The following is a 21,475-nucleotide window of genomic DNA, read 5'->3' as shown; positions in this document are numbered from 1 at the left end:
TGGTGAGGGGAATCACATCTCTTCAGATGACAGCTCGTTCTAGTTTCAGATGGCTCTAATCCCTAGAAAGTTCTTTCTTATATTAAACTAAAACCTGTCTCCCTATAATTTTCACTAGGTGGTTTGATTTCTGGAGCATGATAGAGAATTTAATCTCTCTTAAATCTGACAACTCTTTAAATACTTTAAGACAGCTAGCGTGTACCTCTCTAAATCTCTTCTAGACTAAGCAGCCTCAATTTTCTCAACATCATCGGTTTTTTCAATTGTTCTTCAATTGACAAGCTTCCTTCTTTTCACTGTCCTCTTATTTCTCTGAAAACATGTGAAGTTGTTACATTATCCTGAAAGTATAGAACCAAAGTTGGAACAAAGCCCTTCAGGTATTGTTTGGCCAGCAAAAAATAGGACAGAGATCATCTTCATTTTCTATACTCAGAGAAAATTACTAGCAATTACATTCCTAGGATACCCTTTTCCCTATGTACTCCTCTCACCAACGCAGTTTAGCCCTTCTCTATTCTTACCTCAATTTTGTTGTTTTGATTGATTCATTCATTCAATGCAAACTATTGAACATGTTTTGCCTGTTTGGAACTCTGACACATGTTAGGTCTAAAGAATGGAATAAGTCCATCCCTGTCAACAAGGAGAACAGAATCTAGTTAGAGTAAAATACAGGGAAGGGATATTGAAGGCTGTAAATTGATTGGAAGGAGAATGTGTTGGATTGGAAGAAGGAAATATACGAAGGTTAGTAGAAATAGTAGGTGTTAACTTAATGAATTCATTCATTAATCCAATGAATATTGAGTTCAGTGCCAGTTGCTCTTATAAGTATCGAAGCTGCAGTAGTGAACAGAAGAATGTTTCTTCTCTCATGGAACTTAAAATCCAGTTATGGGAAACAGAAAAAAAATAAACAAGTAAATATGCAGTACCTTTACCTAAAACAAGGCCCATTAGTAAATCTGGCCTGCCACCTGTATTTGTGGATAGTTTTATTGAGACATTTATGTGTTGCCTATGACTGCTTTCATACTATGATGACAGCACTGACAAAGCCCCTGTAGGCTTTCAAGTTGAGTCCTTTTGCCCCTGGCACTTTAAGGAAAGTATGCTGACTGTAGTCCAGAAGAATAAGGGAGGGTAAGGGAGGAGTGGTAAGCCCTGAGGAGGGGTTAGAGATAGAAGGTTCCTATGTAGATGGGGGGGGGGGGGTAAAATGATAAGTTGACCTTTCAGCAGAGGCCTGAAGCAATTAAGGAGACAAGCATGTAAATATGTAGGGGATGATAATCTAGGCAGAGGGAAAGCAAAAGTAAAGCCCTGAGGTGGGATTAGGCTTGGAATGTTCCAGACTGTGCCTGGGGAGCAGTGAGTGACAGAGTAATAGAGCTGAGGCTGGGTCACAGAGGGCATTGTAGGGCCGTCCGGGAACACTGCTTTTCCCTGAGTGACACGGGAAGCCGCGGGGCAGGTTTTGAGCAGAGGGGCGATGTGAGTCGGTCGCCGTGTTACAGAAGACTGTTGGGGGCAAGGGCGGGAGAAGAAGAACCTGTGAGGATCTGTTGTGACAATGGCAGCTTGGACTAGGGTCGTCGTGGGCAGCTGATAATGGTCACAATCTGGGTATAATCTGAAAGTAGAATTAGATTATTTGATTTCGTGATGAATTGGGTGTGGGAAAGAGAGGAGTCAGAAGAATTCTGCTGATGAAAATCTTTTAATTAGAAAAGAATTTCAAATTTATAAAAAGCTGCGGAAATAGTTCAAGGGAATACCTGTTGCATCAGGTCCCCCAGTCACCTGTTGTTAATGTTTTTTACCCGATTTACTTCTATATTTGTGCATGAATGTGCATGCTCACACGCGCGCACACGCTCTCTCTCTTTCTCTGAATCATTCCAGGCTAAGTAACCTTCGTTATTACCCTTTATCCATAAATGTATAGGTTGTATTTCCTAAAAATATCTCTGACTTTAATTATTATTTATTTGTTAATTAACTCTGTATAGTTTGAACAACTGGAAGAACGGAGTCACCAATCACTTGGGCTGGGGACTACTATAAGAAAACCAGTTACCTTTGGGTGGCAGGAGGAAATAGGGAGTTTAGTTTCGGACATGTGAAATTTGAGATGTCTATTAGCTATTAAAGAGGATGTGTAAAAATAGGCAATGGGACACGAGCTTTGGAGTTGTGCAAAGAGATCTAGATTTATAGAAGCATTTAAAGTACTAAGATTGTTGAGATCACTTGGTAAGTGTAGGTAGGAAAAGATAACATCTGAGGAGTAAGTCTGGAGGCTCTTGAACTTTTAGATATCAGAGAGATAAGGAAAAACAAGTAAAGGACACTAAGAAAGAGTTTGTTATGTAAGTGAGATTGGAAATAAGCCAGTAGCTGCAGGGAGTTTGGGAAATATTGGAGGCTTTTTGTTGTTGTTGTTGTTGTTATTTGTTTGTTTTGTGCTATAGATTAGAATCATCCCAGTATATTCTTCTGCTGATCCCAATCAAATAGAGAAGGGAAAATAATGATGCAGGGGTTCTAGAATTCTAGAGTAGGTGAGAGGGGATGGAAGCCCAGCCTTACATAGCACTAAGTTCATCCATTGTTACAGGAAGAAAGGCAGGCGTATGTGCACAGATGAAGGAGCGTTGGTAAATATGGTTGGGAATGAGTAGAAGTTCTTTCTGAATGTTTTTATTTTTCTCATGGAGAAAGATAGCAAGATCTCTTCAAAAGTGAAGATGAAAGTGGGGAAATATTACATGCCTGTAGAAACAGAAGGTAAAAATAGTCCTCTAGGAGGTGGAAAAGGAATGGGTGAGGGAAATGGGGAAGATTGTTGACAACACAGAGGGCCCCCTTTAAGGTTAGTGGTCGTTAGTAAGAACTGAGACCAGTTGCCGTGCTTGTATGTTTTCTCCATTCTCCTCTGGCCATCCTAGGGAAGGACAAATTGGATTTAACTAGGGTAAGAGTGTTGTCAATATGAAAAAGAAGGGCAGGGAACTATGGGCGTATGCAAAGGAGTGCATGTAATGAAGGAGCTGGAATCTAAGCAGAGGGAGGGAGAAGTGAGGAGCTAATGAAGAATGAAAAGGGAGTGGGTTCATGTATTGTGGATCCTGGTGGGCTGATGGAATTTTGGAGACAGGTTCCCAGAAAGAGATGGAAATATACGAGATAGCATTTCGAGAGTGGGCTCCTGAAATTAAATTGCACTCAGTGAATATGTTCACGTCACAAGCACAGTTAACAATGTGCTACATGCTCTAGTGGGATGGATGGCATTATGGAGGCAAAGGATATGATGGATACTTATGAAAACAAATATTATCCAGATATTATGGGGAAAGCAGCAGTGACAGAAAAAGCTTCTTAATGGAGCTCACATCTGAGCTAAGTCTTGAAGATAACCTTGTAATATGCAATTGACCTTTGAGTCTCATGGATCTTGTTACAACCTCTGAATACAGTGTTCAAATTATGTGCTTCCTTTTCATTTATCAGATTATTTTATTTTAATTTTATTGAAGGATTCATTTTGTGTTTTAGATTCTCTTCAGATGCTTTCTTCAATTTTGCTGTGTCCTGACTTTCAGATTGTCACATTTAATAATACATGTATCTATAGCTCATGAGAACATTGATATTTTGGTGTTGTGCACTTATTGTGAAGGAATTACTTAATTTAATGAATCTTTCAGTTTTCTGTAAGGTTTATACTTATTCGAATACAATTCAACAAGTTATTTAAAGTACTTTTAAAGATAACATTACAATCACAAGTGTTAAAAAATTATTTAATAGAGAAATGCATGCTTTTAAAAACAGGGAAATGTATATGCTTAAACTTGACACTGTGATAACATTTGACAATGAGGCATCCACTCAAAAGTGTCAAAACCTCGTAGTCAAAAAACTCACTAAATGTCAAAAAGCAGGACTCCATGCTATTGTGTTCCACCAGACCATGTAAAACTTTATTTCATAAAACTTCCAGTTGAGTAACTAGAAAAAAGTGAGGGGACTTGGTTTAGTCAATCCACTTTAGAGAACATAATGTTACCATTGATTGTAGAGAATAAAGACTAGGGGTAAGATTCAATAAATACACATTTACAACCAATTACTTTTAGGTTTTTATTTAATTTGTTTCTTTGCTTGAAGCCAAACTTTATTCTAAAACTAATGGATAGATACTTCACTTGTGAAACTTTTAATTGCTTTAGTAGTTCTCTCAGAAGAAGAATCAAGCTTATGTTTCTTTGCCTCTCATCATAATCCTTGGATAAAGGCAAGCAGGATACTTTTGAGAGATGAGGCTTTTGAAGGAAAATGCATATGTAATTGGTTGTGTGGTTTGGATGAGGAGGAAAGAGATTTAAAATTGGTGGGCTTCATTTAAGGTTTAAAATGCAAGTTTTAATCAAGCACAGATCTTAAAAAGCATAAGGGTCACTGCCAATGATTGGTTATAATATAGCCCAGAGAATGTATTTCAAGTGTGTTGTATTATGTTTGGAGTTCTTTACTTTAGCCATACTTAATGTAATTTAATGCAAGGGAAATATCAATAGAAACATGATACATTCAGCTAAGGTGTTCTTTCTTTTCATAAAATGGAAACAACACAATTTGAAATATCCTGATTCTAATTGCCCTTTTTCCTACTAAAATAAATAGCATACTTTCATAAAGGAATGCTTTTTATTATTATTAGTTTATATAAAGAGTTATTGTCCTCTTTAGAGCAGAAACTCTGAGTCATCTTTTGCAAATCAATTAAGATACATCGTTATTTCCTTTCATGAATCTACAATACCATACATTAAGGATAACTTACTCACGGTCATTTTAAAGTGCTGTTTCAAGATTTATATTTCAAATAGGTAGTTCCAATGCTTAGGACATCACCTCATTGTACATTCAATAAATATTAGTCAATAAACACATTTTAAGCACTTATATTTCCATGTCAAGGTGTAAGTATCAATGTAAGAGCTTTGCTAAGAGGAACCTACAGTGTAGAGCAGTGGTTCTCAATTGGGCGTGATTGCCTCAGGGGACTTTTGGAGACCTTTTTGATTATCACAACTGAGGTTGGTGTTACTGGCAGCTAGTGAGGGGAGGCCAGGGATGCTGCCATGCAACTTATGTTGCAAAGTATTGCTCTACAACAAAGAATTATCTAGTCCAAAATATCAATGTGTTGAGGTTGGGAAACTCTGGTATAGAAGGAAATATATGATCAATAGTTACAATTCAATAAAATAAGTAGAAAATAAATTTGTCACTTAGAGTATGCTGTCACAATCTAGAGAAGAGAGCGTCAGAGCTTAAGAATGGTGGGCTGGGATGATGAGGTTTGTTAGGCTTCCTAATGAAAATATTCTTGGGTTCTTGGGTTGAGACTTGAGTACTGAGAAGGAAGTCACTTGACAGATGGAGAGAGGTGGGTTTTCTAATGGAGGGAACTTCATATGCAAAGTCACAGAGGCAGGAGGTATTCTGGCATGATTGGGGTATGGCATAGAGGGAGTTTGATCCATGAGTTTTCAGTCTAGGTGAGGGTCTGGACTGTGAAGAGTGTTGTTTACATGGTGAAGAGTTTGGGCTCCCACCTCTTCTCAGTCAAGAATCATTGAAAAATTATAAGCAGCACAGTGACTTGGTTTTATTTAGTCTCCATTCCTTCTGATATTTGTGTGGAGCATGGCTTGTAACATACTTGAAAAAATGGTACAGATTAACTGTGATAAATGAGGAAGAGAGGAGAGTAGAAACCAATAATGAAGTTTTTGGCTTGAAATGCTGAGTTGATATTATCATTAAGTGAAATAAGGATTCAGTGCTGAAAAAGTGGATTCAGGGTTGGACTTGTGTTATTTGGAGTTGTCTGGTTAGAAATAAAAGGAAGATCTGGGAAAAGAAACTATGGTTGTTAGTGTATTTGGAGTAAGTATATACATTTAGAAGGAAAGTCTGTGATAGAACTGTTTTAGTTTTCCAGCATGCTATGGCAAATAGCGTACAATGGGCTGGGTTAAGCAAAGGGAATTTATAGTTTCAGAGGCCAGAAATCCAAATCAAGGTGTTGGACAGAAGGCTTGCCGGTTGGCAGCGTTCTGGTTGGCCAGCAATTCTTGGGTTCCTTAACATTTCCATCACATGCTGATGTCCTCTCCTTTCTCTCTGGCTTTTGGCATTTAGTTCCCCCCCATGGCTTTCTCTAAGACCTCCAGTAATAAGATTAAGACCCATCCTGATTCAGTTGGCCATGCTTTAACTAGAAAATAACATCTTCAAAAAGTCCTATCTACAATGGGTTTATAGACACAGTAATGGGACTAAGATTAATCAGGGTTCATAACTCAATCTGTCACAGAAACCTTAGGAATACCAAGACTCAAGAGGCAAAGCAGGTAGCTGAATATGTGAAGGAAATTTATAGCTGATTAGAAAAGGAAAAGAAGCAAGAAAGAGTAGTAGCAGGGATTCTAATTAGGGTAGACGTTCAGGATAGTATTTGTAACAGCATCAAAAAAAGAGAAAAGTTTAAAATGTTTAGGGCCCATTGGATTGGCACTGGGACAACATGGAGGTTATTGGTCATTTCCCAGAAAAGAGGGGATGGTGGGGACAGGGAAGTCTTGTTTTGGTGGGATAAGGAGGGCCTGGATAGGGTGGGTAATGTAAAACAGTGAGTGCAGTCTACTCTTCAAGGAGAATTATCTCATAGTGGAAACGGAGGGCTGAGGAGAAAAAGTTATGGTCAAAGCTGGCATTGAAGTGGGTGTGCTTATCTGCTAAGGATGCAAGTTCAGCAATGTTTCATGTCTCTTCTGATATGTTACGGTTGTTGATATTGTTATTTTTGAGATTATAATTGTTAACTAAGCATACTGAACCAATACCTCTATTAGACAGAATAGAAAGAGCATGAAAAGATGTAGACTTGATTGAAAACAGTTAACATTTTGGTTTCTTTACAACAACAGGGGCATTCCTTTTAGATTGGATGAACATCGGGTAGGAAAATAGTTCATGGTCCAAGACAAGCAGCTGAGAGAAGTGTGGGTAAAACTTCTTTTGCTTGGGAGGGGCACAGAAGGACTGTGAGGTCCAAATCACATTACAGGTGGCAAGATGGAAAATACTTTGTTTTAAAACTAAGAATTGAACAGAATAACAGTCAGGAACATAGCCCAGGTAGTAACTTCCTGCCTCGGCATGCTGAAAAGTTTTAATTATAAATGTTTGGCTGGTTGTTGGAATGCTGTTAGAAAGGGGGTTCAGCTGATGTACCTTGACCTAAAATGAAAAATGTGGCAAAGTGGGTTTTGCGATGATATGCTCAGCATGGAATTGTTGAAGAGAGTTCTGTGTAATCCTCTGAATGTAGTTCTTTATTACCCATCATACAATGTTATGCTGCTTATCATGTTCACTAAATTTTTGTTCATATTCTTTCACTGATTTTTTCAGTTTCTAGTTAATTAACACAATTTTCTCCCTACTTCTGAAACATGTTAGAATTAAAGGCAGCTATTTGAGGTACCTGATCTATAATAGGCAGCAAAAAATGTTTGTTGAAATTAAGCTGAAATAAACTCACTAGAATGCAGAATAGAAAAGGAAGGAAGAGCCAATCCAAATATGATAAAGAGAAATGCAAGCATATGGTATTTTTATTTGTATAATTTAACTAAAACACCTATAAAACAAGCACCTATGGACTATTTTCTATCTATTGTCATTAGAAAGCTTCCAGGGAGTTAGTATTTATTTGTTGGGTGTGATTTAAATATGTCAAAGGAAAGAGTAAGCCTACATTTTAGGACTAGATTCAGCCACAGATTCAAAGAGTAATTCTTGATTTGTTACTTAAAAATCTCTCCCTTAACATTTCTAAAATAGGCAAACAGTGCCTGTTTCACAGGGCTGTTATAAAATATAAATCAAAATTAATTTTTGTATGCGTCTTCAATAATGGGAGATGAAGGCTTCTTGTTTGGTAAAGTGTTATGGAAACATACTCCAGAGTCTATTTTCACATTGTTGTGTTGGCAATCCATCTACCTCCTTTGTTGGCAAATAATTATCTTTCAAAGTCTTCTACAATACTAGGTTAAATAAAATGACTATTTAGATATACTGAATGTAATGATTTGGTTATATATAATGTTTTTTTTTTTTTTAATTAGGTTGAACCATTTGACATAGTCATTTTTCTAGGTTAAAAAAAAGTGAACTATCAGCAATTTCATATGGTCCCAACTCAAACTTCAGGTATATTAGTCTAGGAAACAAATGACTGTAAAAACAGTAACATAGCAACACGGATGGTGGACTTACTTGCGTTTTCCTGTAAGCCGTTGGGCCAAATAGCAACCACTTGACATGGAGTAGTTGTTTTTCCTGTTGCTTTAGAATGCTTGACGTAATTTATGCTAGATTATTGTGCAACCCCTCTGTAAATTGGAAAGTGATGGGGCATTTTTTTGAGGTGGAGCTAATGGTAGTTCAGATTAACATATTTTAGAATTTATTAACAAAGCAGAGTTAATCTAAACACATGTTGAAATTTATTTGGAAGTTGGAAATGGTTCTTAGCATGAAGTAGTGTCTTTTGCCCGTTTCTTTTTTTTTTTTAAAGAGCTCAGAAAAACCCTATCTTAGGAGACACTGTCTTCTTTGAGATATGTGATTTTCTTTTATTCATTAAGCAGAACAAATCAAGTTCCAAATGGCATATTGAAATTGCTGTGCTTTTGTTGTTTTTTAATAAAAGAATAAAAGAGTCTAGTCTTTCTTTCTCTTTGCCTTTGAGTGTTTTATGGAGGAAGTCAGGCATTATTTTGTTTATAATTAAGACTGTGTACTAAAGCACAATTTGAATAAGCAACTTTAATTAATCAAGGACAAAAAAAAAAAACAAACCAGCAACTTTCTACACCCATATTTCGGTTTCTAAGAATGAGTAAAAAGGGTTTTCTTTCTTCCCCTTTGAGGTTAGAAGCAGGTCAGGTCAGTAATTGGAGCTAGCTAGTCATCAGCTGGTTTGACCTGCTAGGCTAGAATTTTCTTTACTACGGGAAAGTATAATCAGAAAACCAGATGTATCCCCATCCTGAGACTGGAGCATAATGAAAAGCAGGCAGTTCATTTATTTTCTCCAAGCCTTTCAGATCTTCATTCAGCCGTTTGGGGGCTTGACTTTACACTGGGCTGTGGGACTACAGTGGGAAGCAGTATTTAACTGGATCGCAGTCCAGAGATATAGAAATTGAGATTCAAATAGCTGGGGTGTCTCAGATCTCTTATTTCTTTCAAAAGTTGATAGCCATTATGCATTTTTGCCTAAAAAAAGAGGGATATTAAATAAAGCTAGGGGGCTGACTTTTATAGGCTTATTCTGATTATAAATGCATTTTCCTGAGTATGTATCAGTGACTGTCAAGGCAGAGGGTGGTGCAATGAAAGGTCCTGCCCTTCTGAGGGAGGGAGAGGGAGCGCCACATGCAATGTGAACATAGTCAATATAACTCTTGTTTTCTTAACACAAGCTACCTTACTCTTTATTCTGCTCTGTGCATTTATTTGTCCTACTTTCATTCTAAGGCCTCCCACCTGTTCCCAACTTCATTCCACTATTAAAATTTATTGTATATTCTAGCTTTCATAAAAAAAAAAAACAAAAAAAAACAAAAGAGGTCACCTAAAAATTCCTGTTTTTCACTATATTTTCATAGCTACAGTTTTGTATATCAGGATACTGTTGGAATGTTTTAAAAAAAGGTTTGAACTGTTTTTGGACGTTGTTCACACTCTCTGTAATGAAAATAATGAGAATATTTTCTTTAAAGGTGATTCAGTTTGCAAAGACATTAGTCTTTAGGAAGACATTCTAGAATAATGTCATAATTAAGGAAGTTTCCACACCATAAGATGCAGAAGAGACTCTTCTTCAGGCTTCTGAAGCACTTTCTCATTTAGGACAAAAGGGTCAAATAGTTTTTACCTCCTCTAAACAATCTGCAAGGAAGTTTAGGTCAGAAAATGATCTGGATAAACCAAGATGCTTAAGTATCATATATATGTGTCAAAGCTGGAGTTATGCCTAGAATACAGAAGAGAAATATTGAATTCTCTTACTTCTGATTTTAATTCAGTGAAGGTGTCGAAGGAAATAAGGAGACTAGTGGAGTCTATTCTTTTATGTGGCTTGGATAAGGTTTAAAGTATCGAGAGTGGGAGATGGATATAGAGATCCAAATAAAGGATCGGTAAAAATAGTTGTCGAAAACATGTATTCTCTTTGAATTATCTCACTTGAACATGGCACATACTTAGTTACTGGAATACTTTCAGCATAACCAATAAGCTTTTTCTTTTAAAAACAGTGTATAGGAGAGGGTGTCCTTGCCTCTGGCCTATGGACTTGTCTTGGGACTATTTACAACTTTAGTCACAAAATAAAATGTTTTGTCCTGGTTGGATTATGACAGTGTAGAATAGCATCCTATGAAATTATTCTACTGTGGGAAAAAATTGTCCCACATGTTAAGCATTTGGGATGAAGGGGAGGAGAAAGATGAGAAATAAAGGAGGCTTTGCAGATGGATTTTTGGTGACGTTGATTCTCCTTCACTTCTGAGTAAGTGTAATCTGCTCCCACAGAACACCCACTCTTCCAGCCTGACATTTTCTCTTCTCTGCTTTCTTTCCTTTTTCCCTTCCTTTGAAAGTCCTCCCCCCTGCCCACTCCCTACAATTATCTGATGCTTAATACCACAGACCCGTGGGAAGGAATGGCTGAGGTTTCAGTAGTTTTTTTTTTTTGGAATCACTTATCAGTCTAAGGACCTGCGTAAGTATCTTCCTTTGCTAGAAGTTCCATCACAAATACCAGAAACTGGCTTTGGCCTAACAAGAGGAAATTATTGGCTCATGGTTTTGAGTCTAGTAGATGTCCAAAATCAAGATATCCTCAAGGCTTGCTTTCTTCTAGATCTGTGGTGTTCTGGTGGCCCTCCTGCGCTTGTGTCTCTCCCTCCGATCACATGTCAACATTGTCTCCTTCCCTCAGCTCTTCTGGTTTCTGCTCACTTCCAGCTTCTTGCTCCTCCTTGTGATTTTCTCCTTCTGGCTTCTGGTTTCTTCTCTTTAGAAGGCCTCCTTATGGTGGAGTATGTCTCACTACCATTCTGTTGGGCCACAGTTTAACTAAAAAATAATGTCTTCAGTAGGTGCTGTTCACAATGAGTTCACATCCAAGGAATGTGGATAAAGAACATGTCTATGTTGGGGCACATGATTCCATGTATCTCAGTAAGTAAACTTGACTGCCTTCATAGTAAAACTGGTTTCTTCCAGAGAAACATTTATGTTAATGTATTTGGGTCCACTCTAAAGATTTTAAAAACAAAGTCAACTATTTCCCAGTATAAAGTCCTTTATACTTTATAACTTTGGAGCACTGATTTGATTGCTGGGTAAACTCCTTGTGGATTTGTTAAAAGTATGGTAAGGAAAGGAAGAAAAGGGAGGGACAGAGAAATAGCAAAATAGCTATGAAAAAAAGCCAGGATACTAGACCAAGTATCCCAAATATAAATCTCATTTTCTGCAGATCTTTCTGTTTTTTTCTTCCAAGTTTATTTTCTGTGCTGAATCATGTCTTTTCTTGGATTGATACTTTTCTTGGCTTGGAATGATCATCAGATTTTGTCTTTAACACTGGCCAACCATATCTCTCTTTACATAGGCATTCTTTCTTTCCCCTTTCTGCACCTATCCTCAAATATTTCCCATTCCTTTATACCTTTCTCATTCCCACCGAAATGGTGACTGTCCTCTACACCATTCTCTCAAGGTTCTCTTCCTGTGGTGACCACTAAAACCTGATGTGGAAATAGAAAGACCACGTAGGTCAATGTGGTCATAGCTAGTTAGATCACCTCCAAAGAAAGCATACAGCCGAGGGCTTTTTAAGCCTTTGTCAAACAGGAATGAAAACTATACTGCAATTTGTGGGACTTTGTAATATTCCTCAAATTCTACCCTACAACTACCTTGAGCTGCCAGAGTTTTAATTTCCTTTTCCATTCTAATATTTTTCTTTTTCTTTTTTTTTAACATGGGCAGGTACAGGGAATCGAACCCGTGTCTCCGGCACGGCAGGCGAGAACTCTGCCACTGAGCCATCATGGCCTGCCCAAAATGCCCATTCTAATATTTTTATTCCTTCCTCTCTTAAAATTCTTTTTGTTATTTTCATCTCACCAACTAAATCCATTTTATTCTAAGAACAGAAAAAGAATACTAAAACATACAACATTTTTTCTTTATCTAGAACTGTATATTCCACTTAACGTAAATAAAGGTGAAGTTTCTGAAACAACGGATGGGAGACGTTTTTCACCAGACCTTTGAAATGAAAACTACATTCTACTTCTAATAGAAAAAAATATGAGCTGATGAAATATTTTAGGAGTTAGTAAATCTAAACAGGTCTGTCAGGCTTCCTAGTTAAAAGTGTTTCAACTGTCTTAAAAGTGAATAATTGACAGCCCAAGGGAGAATAATATTGTCCTCAAGGATGTAAATTTGTTCTTAGATTTTTTAAAAAAGTCTATAGTGCTGCTATTGGTGTTCCAGTTTAAAACACAGGAATATCTTTGGGAAATGATTAGTAAAACTTTAAGGGATGACGAGTAGAAATAGAAATAGGAAAAATCTCCTCATTATTATAATATTGTGTGAGTCTTTATTAATTTCTTGTAGGATTAAGTTTTAGTTTATTAAAGAGGGTGGGTGACGTTTTAATACTCAGAAAATTTGATACTCAGAAAAAACTAATCAACAAAGTAAACTTTTTTGCTGTAAGATTTGTTAGCAACTAAACTATTAGAATTTTGAAAAACAGAGCTTACTTAATTTTCATATAAAACTCTCCTTTAAAGGCCGAACACAGAACAGTAAAGATAAGTTACTATTCGATTCTAGAATTTGTTTATATTATTTGGGGGCATTGAATATTTAGTCACTTATTTTTTTAATCTCATTTATAGTTCTTCCCAAACAGTATCAGAGAATTTTGTTTTGACTTCTGTATCAGCATGAATATCATCTGTGTAACATGGATATCATTCACTTAGCACAGGTATCCTTAGCATTGTGTATGTTTAATTGTTAGTTGTATAGGTATGTGTATATATGATTTTAATTTATAAAGATACATATTGAGAAAGAGAGGGGTATCAGGTTACTATCAAAGGAGAAGATATAATACCACAAACTAAATGATAAATGGTTTTGAAACATCAAATAAACATGGAAATTTAAGAAAAGAAAAAGTAAATGGAGAAATGAGATCAAATAAATTTTTAACAGAAAAGAATGAGGAAGACGTTGCATATTGAATGATAAGTTAGTGGCTTAGAGTACTGAGATTTACATTCTGTTGAGCTTTTTCCATTGAGGCCTTTTTTCCTTGGGAAGGGAATATTAATATTCACTATATTAATTTGGTTGATATTTGGGATTTGGCCACTTCTATTAATACCACTTCCGACTCAGGTGACCTTTAGCATCACCATTATTTTTAACCATATTGCTGGCTATATATACCTATATCCTCTTGTTCCCTTGTTACCATTCCTCAGGGTTTTGTTTTCTAGAGAACCATGTAAGGAAAATGCAATAGAGAATTTGGGGAAAGGGAGGAAGCCAAGAGCCACAGCTCTCTAGGGCTTTCATCTAGTGACCTAGGGAAACCTGTATGTAATGCCAGTTTAAGGGAGTACCCTGTCAGCAATCCTGAGGCCAGTTCACTTTGTCAACCTCAGTGTGCAGCATAGCTTAACAGATAAGTTGTTGAAGATCCTTTGTAAATAGTCCTCACTGGTTTGTCACGTTTGCACTTGGATTATTGAAATATAGGTTCAGAAAGCATTGCCTAAATTTGTCATAAATTTTGATATTATAGAACTTAGCAAGAGCAGTATTGTTAACGTATCTATTCTTGGCATAGAACTGGTACAGCATTCAAGATTGTGCCTTATCTTAGCGTTTGAAGGTGTCAACATTGTCTGCTTTGCAAGCAGGCAGGCGTGTGGAACTTCTCATTGGTGGTTGAGGATGAGCCTTCAGCCCAGACTGAATGCCTTAAGCACTGGTCTAGGCTGACTTCCGTGGAGCTCTCCAAGAGTGAGCTGCAGAGAGTCCGTCTTAAATATTTTATGTCCTCATTATCTTTCTCCTAAGTGACCACTTTGAAGAGGGCCACTTCTATGGAGCACATGCAAAGGGCACTGGATTGATTCCCAGTGTTCTGGGGGTAGCTTTCTGAACTTGGATTTATCACTTTCCCAGACTGAGTCATAGTTCCTGAATTTGTAATGCTACAAAAGAATCCTAGCGTTTTTGTTTGTTTGTTTGCTTGTTTTGTTTACTTCTGCCATGTTACTATGTTCTCTCTGCCATGTATTGCTGAAGGTCTTCATATTATTGCTTTTCTCCCTGTGAGGAAGAAAAAATAGTCTTTTTACCTGAATGCAGCAGCTAATACGTCATCTATATAGATGGTATAAATATCCAGGTCAGGTGAAATTAACCTTGATAAAAATTAAGGCACATATGTTGTTTGCTGTGGTAGTGGTTTTAAATCTTTTTTTTTTTAATCCTATCTTAAAATCCCTTTTGGTTATCAAATAGTTGCCAAAGATATTTGATTCATAAGAACCTACAGTTTGCCTAAAGGAGTTACAGGCATATCTTACATATGTATATTCTGGTCAAGCTTTCTTTTCAAAGTTTCAATTTTAATAAGTCTTTTATGGAGCTTGCTTTGTATGCAGCAACTTTCTCCACACGTCATGTAGATTGGTATTTCTTTTTTTGAAATATGCCTGGATTGTACACCCTGACATGCTTATAAACTAAATGCAGAAATGGCACTGCAGAAATAATTATTTCATGCACAACATCCGCAACTTATTTCCACTGTTTAACCTCAGACACATTGTTCTCATTTCCACTCTTCACAAGACATTTGTTCTTTTCACTGTTCTCTGCTTTAAGTGGATGAGGTTCATCTGGATTGTTGATGTTATGAAATATGGAATTCTCATATTAATGGTCCTAAAATCATATGGGAATACTTTACACCGTGTCTTTGTCATGATGTAGCATTACCTTGTATCATATACAATGAGTTAACATGATATTAAATTACTCCTTTTTGTGTCATTCATATTTTTTATTTTCTAAGGACCTTTGTCTAACTTCCTATGTATGAAGTGTGTGACTGACACTGAAAAAGGAAATCTCATAGTGTTTGCTTGGAGTTTGACCTTTGTCTAAAATTATGTAGATGGGTGAATTTACTTCAGCCCCTGGGAAGAGGGATGTTGAAAACTGGCATTTGAGGAAGTGAAGTTTTTGTTTGTTTGAGCCAGCTAGTCAGCTAAAACAGGTCAGTGGGTTTAAAAGAAGCCTCTCAGAAAATGGTATGAGCCCTTCCAAGTAGTCTCAGGTGACTTTTCTAGAATATTAACTTTGTCACGAAGATAATGTGGGTCAGGAATTCTTTAGCTAAGTGAAAACAAACTGATAATCTTGGTTAAATTCTTATTTTAACCAACTACCAACCTAATATACTTCAAGATAAGAGCAATTATTATTATAACTGTCCTCATTTTATTTTTCCTCATTCCTTTAAAGTCTTAATGTTTAGTAAAATATGCAAAGTCTTGGGCAGTGGTTCTTAAACTTAACACGAGCATCAAAAACATACAGAAGGGGTGGGCCACGGTGGCTCGGCAGGCAGAGTTCTCACCTGCAGTGCTGGAGACCTGGGTTCGATTCCCAGTACCTGTCCATGCAAAAAACAAAACAAAACAAAACACACAGAAGGCTTATTAAAGCACAGATTGCTGGGTTCCAACCCCAGAGTTCCTGATACAGTAGACCTGGGATGGGGCCCTAGATTTTGTATTTCTAACAGATTCCCAGTGATGCTGATGCTGCCAGTCCAGAGACCATACTTTGAGCAACACTGAAAAAGACTATGGAAAAGGAGAAAGAGGAAGATCGAAAGGTAGGCTAGTCATAGCTTCTACGTTAATGCTATTTCTTCTTTCAATGTAATTCAAAATAAGATTCAAGATTTAAGAGCCCTAGGAACTGTATTAAAATATACATCAGAATTTAGGGATACAAATTTAAAATCTATAAACTCTTGAGAGTCGAGTCTCTCCTCATTTATTTTCTTCCCCATAATTGTTGATGCTCAGGGCTGCTCAGTGAAGATTGCTGAACTGTAGATCAAAGACCATTGGAATTTGAAGTGACAATTGGGCAAAACACTTTAGTGAGTCTAATCAGGAAAGAAGCAATGAAACTTTAGAGGAAAGAACATGGGGCTAGGATCCAGAACACCAGTTTTAAGCCTCTACTCCTGCACTTAACTATCTTAAGTAGTGAAAGAAAACAGTAAAAACCAAAACAAACAAACAAACAAACTAAGAAAAAAATCAACAAAAAAACCTTCTCCTAGGAATGAAGGAAATAAGCATATCCTCTGAGTGTTCAGTAGTAATGTCAACACCCAAGAACCCAAATATGGTCATGCAAAATGCACATCTAAAGGGACCTAAAGGATTTTCAATCCTGCAGAGCAGAACTCTAGGCCAGATTAGATTCATTTCTGTATCTAGAGAAGATAATGTATTTATTAGCCAAAATGAATCTATGGTGGCCTTCTACAAGAGTCTTACAAGCATATGTTGATATTAATCCATCCCTGCAGAGAAGAGAGTCATATTAGCTGGGAAATTTTGCTCGCCTGCTTCCATTGGCAAGAATGTCCCAAGTGTAGTGTTAATGCAGGTGAACTTGGTCAAGTAACCTGTGGTTTTGTGATCGTAATGGCAGAAGCCATCCTTCTGGGAGATGGACGCCTCAGTGCATCTTTGCCTGATGCAGTTAAAACACTCAGCTCTTCCAATGCCTAAATTCTTGATCTGTGCTTACAAAGATACATTCTCACTGTGATCTGGCTTCTCCTAGAGAAGTCTGCCAATTAAAAATACTTTGTTTCCCACAACAGTAATTTCCCATTGCTAATGAATAATTTGGCTTATTATATACAGAGAAAGAGCTGATCACACAACCCTGAATATCAGGTCCCTATTCAGTAATTCCTCCTTTGTATCTCAGTATACTGGCTTCTGATTTTGATTTTGATTTTACTGTAGTTTACCCTTAAGGACAGAATGTGCTGGTTATGCCAACAAAGTCTGTGTGGAGGTTTCAGTTCTATGCAATTATTAAATTGGCATTCTTTCTTTATATGCTTTAGACTAATGAGTTTGGAAAATGTCCTCCTGCCCCTGAGTAGCAGCTCGTAAAGCAGAGGGCCAGATCGTGGACTACGGCAGACCCTCCAGCATCTTCCTGAAGCTGCGGGGGTCTGAGGGCTCAGACTGCTGGCCTGGTGGTGATAACTAAACATGACCGTGTGGCAAGAATCAGCATTTTAGTTTTCTACATGTACAAGTTCTGTTTTATTACAAATAATCTAACTTCTCTGCGAGGCTCACACAGTAATGAGTCTGATGCCTGTACTGGCTTGGAATTAAATAAACTTCATAATCTAATGTAGGCTTTGGTGAAAAAAAAAATCCTCAAGGAAAAAAATGCCCTTATTTGACACACCAAATGTTTCTGACTATATGTGACTTGTAGTTACTAATCATTCACACTTTAATTCTCATTTCCTCATCAATCCACCAAAATATTTCCTTTGCCTTTAGTGTACCTTAGATCTCCATTTTTCTGTCTCTATTTCATTTCACCATCAGAACTGTATTCTTGAGACTGTGACTTGCAGTTGCACAGTTGCCCCCCACCTCAACAAGTGATCCTGCACTTGTCTTAATTCTCTGATGTCATCATCTTAAAATTCTTCACAAATCTTGAACACGGAGACCACATTTTCATTTTGTGCTGAGCCCTGCAACTGGACACCTATATGCTGATTACTTCCAAACTTATATTCAGATTCCAAAAGTCAACACTTTTAACTCCGTGGAGAGTCTGTGTAATTGTTTCCAGGCCATCACTAGCTAGAGGATAGCATTTCTAAACTGAATGCACTAAATTCCTTTCTCCAGCCCAAAAAGGTATTTTGCAACTCATAGGAGCACATATTTTTCCAGAAATCTTGAACTTTCCCTTACTCCTTCCTTTCTACTCAAGCATCAAGTCACTAAATCAGATAATCCAGGCTCCTAAAATTCCTTTTAAACAGGACTTCTCATTCTGCCCATCAGTGCAAAGTTTTTCCTCCATCTGTGTGCCCTTCTCAGCTGTCTCTTGCTCTGGTTTTTATTTTCCTCCAGTCCATGCTCCACACGTCACTCTAGTAGTCTTTCTAAAATGCATACCTGCTGACATCATTCTTCTGTTTAAGACACATCGCGAGGGCAGCCCGCAGTGGTTCAGCAGGCAAGAATGCTCGCCTGCCATGCTAGAGAACCCGGGTTCGATTTCCGGTGCATGCCCATGTAAAATTTAAAAAAAAGAAAAAAACCAACAAGACACATCGCGACAACTTTCTAGGATGTACAAACACACATGTCCATTTGTGACCCTTGCCTTTGATTGTAGCCTAATTGCTGCCATTCTTCACCAAAAAAGTGGAACAAGGCTAATAAAAAGCACAGAAACAATAATAGGGTTGGTGTGTTTTTACCTTTGGATAAGAACAGGATTGAAGTATCTCATGCTCCACAAAAGGGGTAAGTATACTGAATTCCCAGTATTTAAAACTGTTTCTGAAACATGGTAGCCATCCAGTGAAAACTTGTTTAAAGAATGAATGGAAGCTCAAGCTCTCAGCTCAAGCACAACAAACTGGTGATAATGTAAAAAAAAAAACAAAAAAATTCCTGCTTTCCTGGTTCTGTGCTGTTCCTATGGTCTGGATGTCCACATCCCCGTCAACTGTATGGCACTGTCTAAACATTCTCCACAGTGGATGCTAAACATAGCTCTCCCTATAGGGCCTTCTCTGACTGGACTACATGCCTTCTAGCCGCTGCTCTCACTGCAGTATGTTTCACGAGTTCACTTGAGCACTTACCTCATTGTACGCAACTTGTTTCTTCCTCACTAGGATGCCATGTCATTGAGGGCAGATGGTTAGCTTGATTCATTTGTCTTATCAAGTGCCCACATATTATTGGTGCTTGAGAAGTATTTGTGGACTGAAGGAAAGAACCAGTGGTTATGATTATACCTGTCATAATAGCTTGTATAATGCATGAACTGCTGTGGGTCGAATCCTGGTTCTTCTCCTTACTGACTGATTTTGGACTAGGTGTATAATTCTTTGTGCCTCTGTAAAATGGATTCAATAACAATATCCGCGTCAGGGGTTTTAGTGAGGTTTAAATAAAATAGTATAGATAAAATGTTTAGAGCAATGCCTGGCACTTAGTAAGCATGCTGTGATCATTAGCTGCTATTATTGTGACCTGTAGGCATGCCCACAGAAAGGGAGAATGCAATCACTCCATTTGATATATATGTTTAGAAGAGTATTATATGTAAGGTACTATTGTACAGGATGCAGTGGAGGCTAATGAAAGAAATTTTCCACACTGTACCTATTCTCAGAAACTTATCTTTAATTATGGAAAAATATACATCCATAATGGCACTATCTGAGAATAGCAATGCATTTATTCACCCCATCACTCATTTACTCACCGACTCTGTGTAGCGCACACACTATATGCCAGGCCCTGCTTAACTGCTGGGTATACCGTAGGGAACAAACCTAAGAGATTCTCTGCCCTTATGGACAGAGGTTCAGGTTCTGTGGGGGAGATGATGTAATTATGTTAAAATGAGTACTCCACACAATAAGAAAGAGGAGTCATCAGTGTAAACAGAGGGATCACAATCATTTCGGTCATGGAAGGGTGGGTCTATTTTGGAAAAGGAGCCCCTGGGAAAGGTTTCTTGCTCCATGGTGGCAGAGACAATGTCTTCTTTGCTTCCACGTGCTTTGCCACACTGTCTAGATGATCCTAGTGCTTCAGGGATGAAACGCAAAATATGAAAATGAGGCAGGAAAAAAGCAGAGCAAGGCTAATAAAAAGCACAGAAACAATAATAGCGTTGGTGTGTTTTTATCTCTGAGTAAGAATGGGATTGAAGTATCTCATGCTCCACAAAAGGGGTAAGTATACTGAATTCCCAGTATTTAAAACTGTTTCTGAAACATGGTAGCCATCCAGTGAAAACTTGTTTAAAGAATGAATGGAAGAGGGAGCTTTGAAAGTCATTCTAAAGAATTAGGAATTTTTCCTTAGAGCAGTTAGTGCCATTCAAACATTTTGAATAGTAGAGGGATAGAGCAGACACAGGACTTAAAATTATTTTAACCCTCAGGAAGTGTGAAGAATGGCTTCATGAGTAGAGACCAGGGGCAGAAAGACCAATTATATAGAAGCTGTTAACAGTAATACTAATACGAGGAAGTAGGGCTTGGTCTGGAGTAGAGGCTTAAGGAATGAGATGGAGAAGGGGTGCATAGAAGATATGTTTTGAAAGTGTCGATGTCTGTGGTCTGTTTGCACAAGACGGGCCAAGAAAACCACCTTGAAAATGACAGCAATGTTGAAGACAGGCAAAGTCAACACGTGGACTGAGGGAGAGGAGATGGAAGAGTTGTGATGACAGACAGGAAACAGATCCTGCCCTGATAACGCCCACTCTTCCCGGGTGTTGTGTTGGAGGTGCTGAATTGAGGGTGATGATGCAAACCTGGCCTGATGTTCAGCTCTCGTGAAGCTGTGCCGGTTGTTTGAGGCAGTGTCGAGTCCTTTCACTCGTGGCCGTTGTCCTCACTGGGACTATCTAAGCCCTACAGGGGAGAAAATACTTTTGCTGACAGTCCTTATATCTTACCTTTCCCTTAGCCGCTCATTCCAGGTGAATATATTCTGCCTACTCTGATAGGTAATGATTATGGTTTGTGGTGAGAGGAAAGTAACAAAAACATGTCTCTATAATATGCACTAAATATATTTGTCTTGTCCAGTACTCATAAGTCCTGGAGAAGAAAGAGGTCTCAGACTGGGGGCAGTTGCAAAGTAAAAGGAGAAAAGAATATGAACATTGATCATATGTCAAGTAATTTGGATACAGAATGACTAGAAAAAAAAAACAGAGAAGATTTCTACATGTAAAAGGCACAGGGTTAGTATTTGGTTTATTGGGGTAAGAACAGGGCTTGGCTGAAAGTGAGACTAGGAAACCTTCTGGGAGCTGGTGATGAATGTAAATGGGTCTTTCATTTACTCATATCCTCGGGAAAGAGGAGCATTAACAATTTTACATGCTGATGATTCTAATCTGTCTAATGAAAACCATACTTTTAAGA

At 37.7% G+C, this 21,475-nt stretch overlaps 1 protein-coding gene across 24 annotated transcripts in view; it reads left to right on the top strand.

The window, feature by feature from the left end:
* Positions 1–21,475, top strand: part of LOC143681536 (uncharacterized) — a 499,706-nt gene that overhangs the window by 304,341 nt on the left and 173,890 nt on the right. The window contains exon 3 of one of the 24 annotated variants that reach the window (XR_013174722.1): positions 16,025–16,042. The exons of the other annotated variants lie outside the window; for them this stretch is intronic. The gene's annotated coding sequence lies outside the window, so the exon portion shown is untranslated. Of the gene's footprint in view, positions 1–16,024; positions 16,043–21,475 lie in introns of those variants that run through there. 24 annotated transcript variants of the gene reach the window in all.

Source organism: Tamandua tetradactyla, chromosome 4, assembly GCF_023851605.1.
Source record: "Tamandua tetradactyla isolate mTamTet1 chromosome 4, mTamTet1.pri, whole genome shotgun sequence".
Lineage (NCBI taxonomy): Eukaryota > Metazoa > Chordata > Mammalia > Pilosa > Myrmecophagidae > Tamandua > Tamandua tetradactyla.
This window is presented reverse-complemented; position numbering and strand designations above follow the sequence as displayed.